We start from the raw sequence: 11,470 nt of genomic DNA on the forward strand, positions 1-11,470 counted from the left end.
GACTCTGTTCATCAAGTCCATAAATACTGCAGGAGAATTCGTCAAACCAAATGATATAACAAGAAACTCGCAATGCCCGTACCTGGTCCTGAAGGCCGTCTTCGAGACATCTTTTGCTTTTACTTTTACCTAACGGTAGCCGGATCTAAGGTCAATCTTCGAATAAACCTGTGTACCCTAGAGCTGGTCAAACAAATCGTCGATACGAGGTAGAGGATACTTGTTCTTGATTGTCACTTTATTAATCTCCCTATAGTCTATACACATCCTTATTGTCCCGTCTTTCTTCTTCATGAATAAAACTGGAACTCCCTACGGGGATACACTGGGTTATATGAAGCCCTTATCAAGCAGATCCTGTAACTGATTCTTCAATTCTACTGGTGCCATCTGATAAGGTACTTTAGAAATCGGTGCTGTACAAGAAGGTAGATCAATAGGAAAATCTACCTCACGATTGGGTGGCAAGCCTGGTAACTCGTCTGGGAAAACATCTGTAAACTCCTTTACTACATGCATGCTATCAAGTTACAATTTATTCTCTGACATCTCCTTCACAACAGCCACAAACCCCTGACAACCACTCAGTAGTAGTCTTTTGGCCTGAATAGCCGAAACTAGCTGAGGCGAGGATTGCACTCGTGACCCTATGAACTTGAATTCTGCTTCCCCCGAAAATCTGAATATCACCTCTCGTGCTCAAAAATCTATGCTGGCAAAATTAGCTGCTAGCCAATCCATGCCAAATATGACATCAAACCCGTGCATGTCTAGTACTATCAGATCAGCAGACAAAGTCTTTCCTTGAATATCAATTGGACAACCTCGGAGCACCCTATTACACCTCACTGCTAACCCAGTCGGTGTAGATACCAACAATTCAACATCTAATGATTGTGTTTCAGCCCCACATAATTTAACACACCCCAAAGATATGAACGAGTGCGTGGCACCTGAATCAAACAACGCAATAACTTTGAAAGAAAGTATAATAACCATACTTATCACCACGTCACCTGCCATCTCAGCCTCACTCGGCGTCAGAGTAAACACCCTAGCTGGAACCGTATTCCTCTGCTGGCCCCCACGTGGCGCCTGATAACCTCCTCGGTATGGTCTGGGAGCTGGAATTACATCTGGTGGGGTAAGGCAATCTCGCACCATATGCCCCGATCTACCGCAATGATAACACACCACACCACTAGCTCGACACTCTCTCTAGTGCCTCCTACCACAAGTCTGACAGACTGGAGGACCCTGCCCTGTCTGCACCTCGCGTCCTCCCGTCTCCTACCTCAACCCTCTGCCATGATTTTCTCTCCTCCACTCACCCGACCTATGATCCTGCTGGTAGCCCATAAATGTAGACCTCTTCCTCTGTCCCTGCTTCTATGCATCAAGACGCTCACCAATCTCTGCCAAGGCCACTCTGTCGACCAACTCAACAAAATCCTGGATCCGCAGCACCACCACCTACTTGAATATACTCCACCTCAAGCCTCTTTCAAACTACCTCGCCTTCTTTACTTCATCAGGAACAATATATGGGGCGAAATGAGAGAGCTCGATGAAACGTGCTGTATACTATTGGACTAATAATTGTCTCTGCTTCAGACTCAGGAACTCTTCTACCTTAGCCTCCCTGACAGTAGCTGGAAAATATCTATCAAAGAACAAATCTTTAAATCGGTCCCATGTCATGGCTATCGGAGTCACCCTCTGCTGCTCCAATAGTCTCACCATAGTCCACCACCTCTCGGCCTCTCCTATCAATCTATAGGTGGCAAAGAGGACCCTCTGTTCCTCAGTATACTGCAATACAAACAATATTTTCTCACTCTCTTGCATCCAGTTCTCAACAGTTACAGGGTCTACTTCACTTGAGAACACCGGAGGATTCATCTTTGTAAACTTTTCTATAGTGCACCTATGGCCTGCAGATGGACCACTCTGCTCCATCACATTACTATAAATACCAGAGTCACTATATCCACTATTTTTCCATATATATATATATATATACATCTCAAAAATAAGATCTGGGGATATTTCCCACAAAATCTAACTGTCCCTACAAAACTTACCCTTCAAAAAGGGCAGGTAAACAGCACTAGATCAGCGGGGCTTTTCCTGCTCTCTTATCTGGGGCACTAGAAAAGTTTATTAAATTTAGGGGTGAGACACCTCTTAGTAAGGGAAATAAAATAATACCAGTGTGTGGCAACATAAGTATTTCGTGCTATACATACACCATACAAAACATATTTAGTAACTGTTTTGTCAAATCTAGGAAAACATATATATATATATATATATATATATCATTAAAACATGGCAGAACATACTGCATTTTCATAATCATATCTCATCTCATATAATAATAATAACACAAGAACATTCTTGGTAGGTTAGTTGGCTATTGTCATGTATTACCCCCACATGACTGGGTTGTATTGCCCGAAGGCGGGACCTGATAATGGTTGGCCAACCACTGCCAAGTCAAAAGTACAGTCTGTAAGTCTGATGGGTCTGCCTGACCTGGTCCGTACACCAGGGGCGATCACACACACTTCTTTAAAAACCACATTGACCATCCAATTTCACACCACTCCGTATAGCGGCGTTAACACAAATATCATGATCACGAAGACCATGAACACATAGCAACGGTACCGTGCAAGTGTTAGCCTAAACCAAGCCAACTAGGTTCTAATATCATATAACATATACTGAAACCGTGATACATGAATATCTTATATCATTAATTTTCACATCAATCATATCATTTTGCATATATACATATATCATGAAAAATCATCAACCCGTACGCCGGTATTTCACATTTTATCATAGCTCGACCCGTATGTCAGCAAATCATAGGACAACCCGTACGCTGACAAATCATTTCCATAGATCAGCACATACGTAGGCAATTATATCCATAACTCAGCCTGTACGTTGGCAAACATACACATAGCTCGGCCCGTAGGCCAGCAAATCATACACATAGCTCGGCCTGTACACCGAAAAATCATATATAAAAATCTCGGCTCATAAGCCGATTTTCCATTATAAAAAATCTGTATTATTAACACATTTCTAGAAAACAATATTTCAAAGCAATTTCTACTCATGCCACACTAACAGATTTTCCACATATTCAACATACCATCATTTTAACAGTATTTTCCCAAATATAAATCATATACAAATATATATATTTATTTTCCTGAAACCAAATGCTATAACAGTATACATATTTTTCGTCAAATACTAGCTTAATTTATCCCCTTACCTAATTCTTGAAAAGCCCCTAAGAAAATCTGCCCTGCACCCTCAGGATTCCCTACTCAACACCCTGAAAATAACATTTCCTAGAACTAAAGTTCAGTAATTCTAAGCGTATATCACTTTCTACAACAGCCAAAAATCTAAATATTGAGTAAAAATTCTTACCCTGGATTTGAGATGGTTTCCACCTTACTTTAACCAACGATCCGCTCCGGCAGATTTGGAGAGAACTTCCCCAAGAGGGTCATGGGGGCTTCGAATCGTCAAACCGGAAAAAATTCGGCCCGAAATCGAAGAGAGAAGGAGAAAAGACCAAAAATTTAGAAAGAGAAGGGATCTGCGTAGAAAAATTCGTCCAAAAATGAACTTTAGGCCTATTTAAACTGTGGCCTTCGTTGAAGAGCCACTCACCTCGTCGATGAGGTCAGTACAAAATTCGTTGACGAAATCTCCCCTTCATCGACGAAATTCAGAAGCCCCAAAATCATCCTCTCGGTATTTCTTCGTCGACGAAATTCTCTTAAGCCCTCGTCGACTAATCCCTTGTATTCGTCAACGAAGCCCTAATGATTTCCCCTCGGTTATCCCTTTCTTTTATTATTTAAATACCATTATTCTTCGGGTCGTTACAGAAATGGCGGGTTTCGTGATTTTATGGTTTTGGTAAAAATACAGGTTTTGGCGTATGGTCTCCAAATGTTTCAAAACTTCTTTATTTGTATTATTATGTATCTAGGAGATGCTTGAATCCCTTATTTTTATTTAAATGGTGTTTATTGTATTATATACTATATAATGGATTTTTGTTTAAATTAGTGTGACATGTGGATGAAAATGTACTTGTGAACATTTGATACTATTGAAATAATCATATGTGGTCACACACTGATTGTAATAGTTTCTTCCTTACTGAGAAGTGTCTCACCCCATTATACAACCTCTATTTTTCAAGTCCTTCAGGACATCGGTCCTAGTTGCTAGAGCGACTAGGAGGGTGGTTTTTGGTTTAGTTGTGTAAGTATTCGGTTATGTAATAAACTTAGTTAGAAGCATCTTTTTGGAGGTTGTAAACACTAGTTTATGTATTAAGTTGGATGTTTGAGAATTTAAGAATACAATTGGTAGACTTTAGTATATACCTAGTATAAATCCCGATGGATATTTATGTTTTTCCGCGACATATATATCCCAGTTTTGTATGATATATAATCGTATGTCCCTATTTAGGGCGGGTTGTTCATGCATGTCTATCAAGTACAGGTTATTATGTATGTAGGTTGGCAACCTGGGTCCATTTAAAGGGCTGGGTTGTTACACAGAAGAAGGTAATAAGCTATGATGAGATCTTTTCACCTGTAGTCCGACACACTTCCATTAGGATTGTGTTGGGGTTGGTAGCTCATTATGATATTCATTTGGAACAAATGGATGTGAAGACGACGTTTCTTCACATTAACTTGGAGGAGTAGAATTATATGGTACAACCACAGGGATTCAGTGAATCAGGGAAAGAAAACTTAGTTTACAAGTTGAAGAAATCTCTTTACAGGTTGAAACAGTCTCCAAGGCGATGGTATAAAAGATTTGATTCCTATATGATCAAGATTGGCTACAAAATGAATATGGTATCATGAATACAAAACTTACAAAAGTAGAACCCCGGGCCCCACGTGGCAGGTCGAGGCATTACAGTGATAAATTTCAAAAGCGTCACTAATGCCCAAGTATTAGTGACGGTTTTAAATTTGTCACTAATACTCTACTATTAGTGATAGTTTTGAAATTCATCATGTAATGCCTCGGACCCACCATGTGGGTCCCAGAGTGTTATAAGACCGACACATGTCTTTGATACCATTCACGCAGCAAAAATAATAAAATAACGTCAAACATAACATACCAAAGTTCTATGTTTGTACATCAACAAACTCATATCATACAATTGCATTCTCCATATTACAAAACCTAGATTAAATATAATAAACATAAAACTACTGTTCTGGTACCACTCAAAAAACTACCCAGCTTTGGAATTATCTAAGCTCGACCACCTGGATAACCTGAAAAGATTTAACCAACAACCGGGTGAGACACCTCTCGGTAAGGAAGAAATAGTTTATAACAGTGTGTGGCTGAACTATTTTTAATATATAATTAAAGTATCCATCCAAATGCATTCACGATCCACAAGCAGCCCAAAATATCATGCTCATAATCACAACATGGTCAACATCTTTATCATCCAATTACATGCCCACAATCATAAATATTTTTGTAACGCCCCGAACCCTTAAATCTGGGTCCGGTGCGTTATACTTGATCATATCCTGATAAATCATAATCCATAACTACGCAGCAAAAAACATAATCATAATCTCCATATAACATAACACCAGAGTTTACTAATTCTAACTATAATCCATATTAAATCATCCATCACTTGCATTTCCATAAATCTACATAACTTCCAAAATAATCCAGTATTTTCACAATCATTCCTTACTCAATAGCCTTAAAACATAAAGGCATAAAACATAAATATTTACATTCCCCAAAATTAACATAGAAATATACCATTTTCTTTTTCTATTTCCCAATAATGCTATAAAAATCTCGAGCTCTCAAAGCTCGATCTCGAGGAAATCCTGAAAAAAGATAAATTCATATTTGGGTGAGACACATTTTAGTAAGGGAATAAACAATATATTAAAACAATGTGTAGCCAACATGAGTTTATAATCAACATAATATTTAACATTTAAAAATCGTTAACACAATTTTTGAAATCATTCTCTGATCCTATTCAAACACATGCAAATGTTTAACCCACGAGATTACCCGAGGATAGGGGTGATTACCCACCCATACAAGTAGCACCCCTCTGCTATGATATTTAGGCAACCCAAAGGTCGCAGTTAAAGCATATTAGGGCACTCGCCTTACTCAGTAAGCCCTCAAGTGATAAATTGATCTCGTACTCACACAGTTCATACAAAAGTTTATCGGCGAAGGCCCTAAGGATAGGAAAATCTACCCGCCCATACAAGTAGGTTCCCTTTGCCCTAGTACGTTATGCGGCTACTACCACATTTGTAGCTACTAGTACACTCGCCTTACTCAGCAAGCCCTCAGGCGAAAGGTATGCCTCGCCCAATCATAACATGTTTTACGTACATACATACTTCTAATATCATAATATATCATTCTTTCTATCATTGTTCAATCATACATATTTTGTTCATATTCATGGCTTAACATTACATTGCATTTCACTTTAAGTGACTCTTTCCCATTTTACATTGTTCACATTTCACATTTCATTTCCATTTCATTCATTTCCATTTTCATTTCATTTCATTTCATACCCAGCATCTCTCAGCTGTTTTATCTAGCATTTTTCAGCTGTCATACATTTACCCAGTTATTTTCACACAACATTCTATTCACTCACGCCACACAATTTAGTAATAAAATTCATACACCGTCTGTAAAATAAGTCAACCAACATTTAATGTTTATATGCTAAAAATACCTTTCATTTCTTGCATAAATATTTTGAAAATATTTTTCCACTTTCATCAGTTCATTTTCACATATACATATCTAATAAACAGCCCTAAACTTGAAAAAATATAATTTAAACAGTTGACATTTTATTCATACTGAAACATATACACGTACATATAACACAATTTATTTTTTCATTAATTTCATAAAAATTCTAATTTAATATATATATTTTCCCCTTACCTTGTTTCTTGAATTACGCCAACAGGGACTCCGAAAAATACCTGCAACACTCACCTGAACCCTGAATCAAAAATTCCTAGCTTCAATAAATTATTCTTGAATAAAATATTATTTAAATATTTCCTAAGACCTTAATTCCTAAATAAATAGTAATACGCGCAAATATACCCAAATTGCCAAATTTCTCAAATCCCACTCTCGCTTTGGAGTAGGGCCTAGAAAACCCCAATTGGAAAATTACCTATGCCAAAATGACGACGACGACTAGGACCACGTGGTGGTGTCCGATCGTCGATTTAACTGCATATTTAAAGTAAAGTTGAGAAAATGGGAAAAAATTATCTTTTCCCAGGAGCAATGCTTAAGCGGTTCCCATGACAAATCTGCTGCAGTAAAAATGTCGGCAACAGAACCAAAAATCCAACGACACCTTACGTTTCCCGATCCGTTGCAAACTCATCGAAAAATTGAGAGAGAAAGAGAGACAGAGGTGGAGCGAGTTGGCCGCAGGAAAAATAAAATTTCAGAGGGGGGGGGTTGCGTGCTTCCTCTGACTTCTTCTTTCTTCTTCTTCTTTCTTCTTTCTTCTTTTACTTTATATATAATAATAATAATAATAATAATAATAATAATAATAATAATAATAATAATAATAATAATAATAACAACTTACTTATATATATCATTCTAATTAGTTTTTTTTTTTTAAATCCAATGTAAAAATGTTTAATTTAATAACTAATTATTTAATTATTTAATTCATCTTAATTTAATTTAATTTCTTTAATTTTAATTTCTTTCTTTCTTTTTCCCACGCCATTCCTTTTATTTATTTATTTTTTATTTTATTTATTTATTTATTTTCAAGTTATTTTAATCATTTTAATTTTTTGAGTCTTTACAATTTTACTGATATATCCCGAGAATAGGGAAGTCTACCCGCTCATACAAGTAGATTCCCTCTACTCTAGTGCTAACACTAGGGCACTCACCTTTCTCAATAAACCCTCGGGTTATGTATTCAGGTAAAGTCACCGAGAATAAGGAAGGTCACTCGTCCATACAAGTGGATTCCCTCTACTCTAGTATGCACAAATAATTACCAGAGTACTCACCTTCCTCAGCAAGCCCTCGGGTGGAGTAATCTACTTTATCATAAATACTTAATTAAAGTTACTCACAACCATTGCTAATCATTTCACAGAGTTCCACACATAAGTGCATACTACAATCAATCCACATAGTCTTCAATCATACCCACTCAGGGTCTATATCCACTAAAAAATGTAATCGTCCACACAGGACTATCCAATCACACAGATTACACGTTCCACACAGGACAAACCAGTCACACATCATATACGTCCACATAGGACTGGTCCATACATGACTAATCAACCGGCACAGGTTACAAAGAAAACACTCTGTTTATGGTAAATAGGTAAACAACCTCCTCATACCACTGTCAATGTTTACCTCCCAATATAAACGTCCATATATTGACCTCCTTATACCACTACCAACGTTATATGATAGCTATACCACGTACGATATAACAACCTCCTCATACTACTGCCAACGCTATATCGTAATTTACATGAACGACACACAACTCAATAGCAACCAATCATTCAACACATCAACAGTGTACACAACATTTGTATCCACAATCAACTAGTATATTCAATTAAGTAGATTTCATAGTCAAACAATATTTGTAGTCTCAATGATTATCACTCCACATTACTCACAATCATTTAATTATCAAAAATGGTTTCAACCACACGATTTTTCCCAATATAATTTATCTATCCAAAAGCAACATTTTCAATGCCAGCATGGTTTAGAAAAATTATACCTGAATATGTTGAAATTTATACCCAAATATAGTCATTTAAAATTATTAAAAAACTATTATAGAATATTTCCCCTTACCTGCTCCTCAGGATTCGGCCTAAAATGAACAAAACGAGACCCTATAATTCAAAATTTTCAAATTCCTCAAATATTAGTAAAAAACCCTTATAATACTTCCTAAGCTTCAAATACCTCAAAATAATAAAAATACCTTAAATTATTTCACTTGCCCTGGTTTTGAGATGTTTCCCAAATTTCTCAAATCGAAAATCCGCTTTGCCTATATTGTAGAGAATCTTCCCAAGAGTCTCGTGGTAGCTTCCGATAGTCAAACTGAGCTAAATTTGTCCCGGAATTGAAGAGAGAAGATAGTAGGGCCAAAATTTTAAAGAGAGAGAGGATACATGTAGAAAAAATCATGCTAAAATGAAAGAACTCACTATTTATTGGCAGGGGTTCGTCAACGAGACAGGTGGACTCGTCAACGAGTCCTAGTATACAGTTCGGAGATGAAACAGCAAACTCGTTGATGAATTTAAGTCATGTGAAAACCCCTCTCAGTAATTCCTTATCGACAAGACATGTACCCTCATCAATGAGCCAAGACAAAACTCTCGTCGATGAGACAAGTTGGTTCGTCGACGATTGCTTGCTGTCACCTTTTAAAAATTTCTTTTTCCTTCCCTTATATTCTTCTTATTATTTCAAATAGTTTAAAATTTTTCCAGGTCATTACACGTCACTACTACTTTACTATTAGTGAGGATTTTGAGCTGAGCCAATGTAGAATTTATAGTGATGATTTTATGATTTTAGCGACGGTTATAATCCGTTACTAATACTCTATTATTAGTGACGCTTTTAAAATCCATTACTAATAATTATTAGTAATCGTCGTTGTAATGTCCTGATTTTTCTATCATTTTTTTTTTCTTTTTGTATATATTTCTGTAAAATAAACATGCTCTGATACACGAATTATAAAACTATCTTCATGACAACTCTGTTACCAAACTGTAGTAACCTATGTGGCACCAGGTACAACAGTCCTTAAACAAACATAAAGCTTAGCAGAAGCATCTATATACATACACATGAAATAGCAATACTGAAGTTATGACCATCATCATGTTTATACATAAGTCCCCAAGAACTATCCATCCATATACACCCCTAAATCATACACATACTTTCCTATACAATACGGTGTCTCACTATTACTTACCCTGAACAATATTCTTAATCTCTGCTCTGTAGAACTCTAAGCCTGTCTATCTGGGTTTCCTAAAATAATGAAATTATAAGAGTGAGACACCTCTCAATAAGACAAAATATATTATTATCAGTGTGTTGTAACATGAGTTTTAATTTTTCAATTACACTTTCATAGTCTATCATTTTCTTACTCTGTGAACTCATATAGAACTGTATACATGCCCATAAAAATACTTTTCATATTACATAACTTTCTTTCAAATCATGCTATGGGTAAAATAGTATCTCAAATCATACTCTGTATAAAAATCTGTATCATAATTCATACTCTGTATATAACAAGTGTCTCAAATTATACTTTGTATAAAATAAGAATCTCAATGCATACTCTGTATAAAATAAGCATCTTTGTACAAGTAAATGTGCATATATGTATAAAAGAACTGCCCTCGATGGATAATGCTATAATATCATGAACTAACCTCGCATGATCCGGGTTGTGCGGCCCGAAGGTTGGACCTAGCCATGGTTGGCCTACCAGACTAGATCAACTATGTTTGTAACTGTAATTGTATCTGTAACTATGAGCATGATTCGCCTACCCAATTGGTCCGGACTCTAGAGGTAATTCTACACTTCAATGGCAGAATCGACTATGCCACCAACACTCTATCTCAGAAGTGTGGCTGCACTAACAACTATGGGGCTACGGTATCGTGCCTAACTATCGTCCATCAGGGTTCTTAAACCATATAATATGATTTCCAAAATGATATATATATATATATATATATATATATCATGATATCATAAACACTTTATCTTAAAACTGTCATACTATATATCTATGTAAACTCACTGTAACTCTGTATAAAAATATAATACTGTAGTTGTCACGTCCCGAACCTGCAGATGGGTCCCTAGTGTAAATATAGTAACCTAACCTGTCTCTGTATCAATTCAAACATACATGATACAATACAATAAGAGGGTCCGACCCTGTGAGGTACACGGATGCCCTATACACATACACATATACATCCATACTCATCAGTTATGCAACAAAAAATGCTTCATCTATCTATATAACATACCATACCAAAGTCTGTACAAAGCCAGGATATACAAACCCATACAATACTAAGGTATACAATCCCATAAATATTGTACACACTCCGGGTGTCTACAAAAACCATCACAACAATCCAGTTACAAAATCTTGTACCTAATCAGGTACTAACAGCAGCTAATGACACCCCCGCTTCCGATTGCTAGGACGCTGAATACAGCTATTTGATGGACCTGAAAACATTGTATGTACATTTAGGGTGAGACACCTCTCAGTGAGGAAGAAAAC

Source organism: Malania oleifera, chromosome 5, assembly GCF_029873635.1.
Source record: "Malania oleifera isolate guangnan ecotype guangnan chromosome 5, ASM2987363v1, whole genome shotgun sequence".
NCBI classification, from domain to species: Eukaryota; Viridiplantae; Streptophyta; class Magnoliopsida; order Santalales; family Ximeniaceae; genus Malania; species Malania oleifera.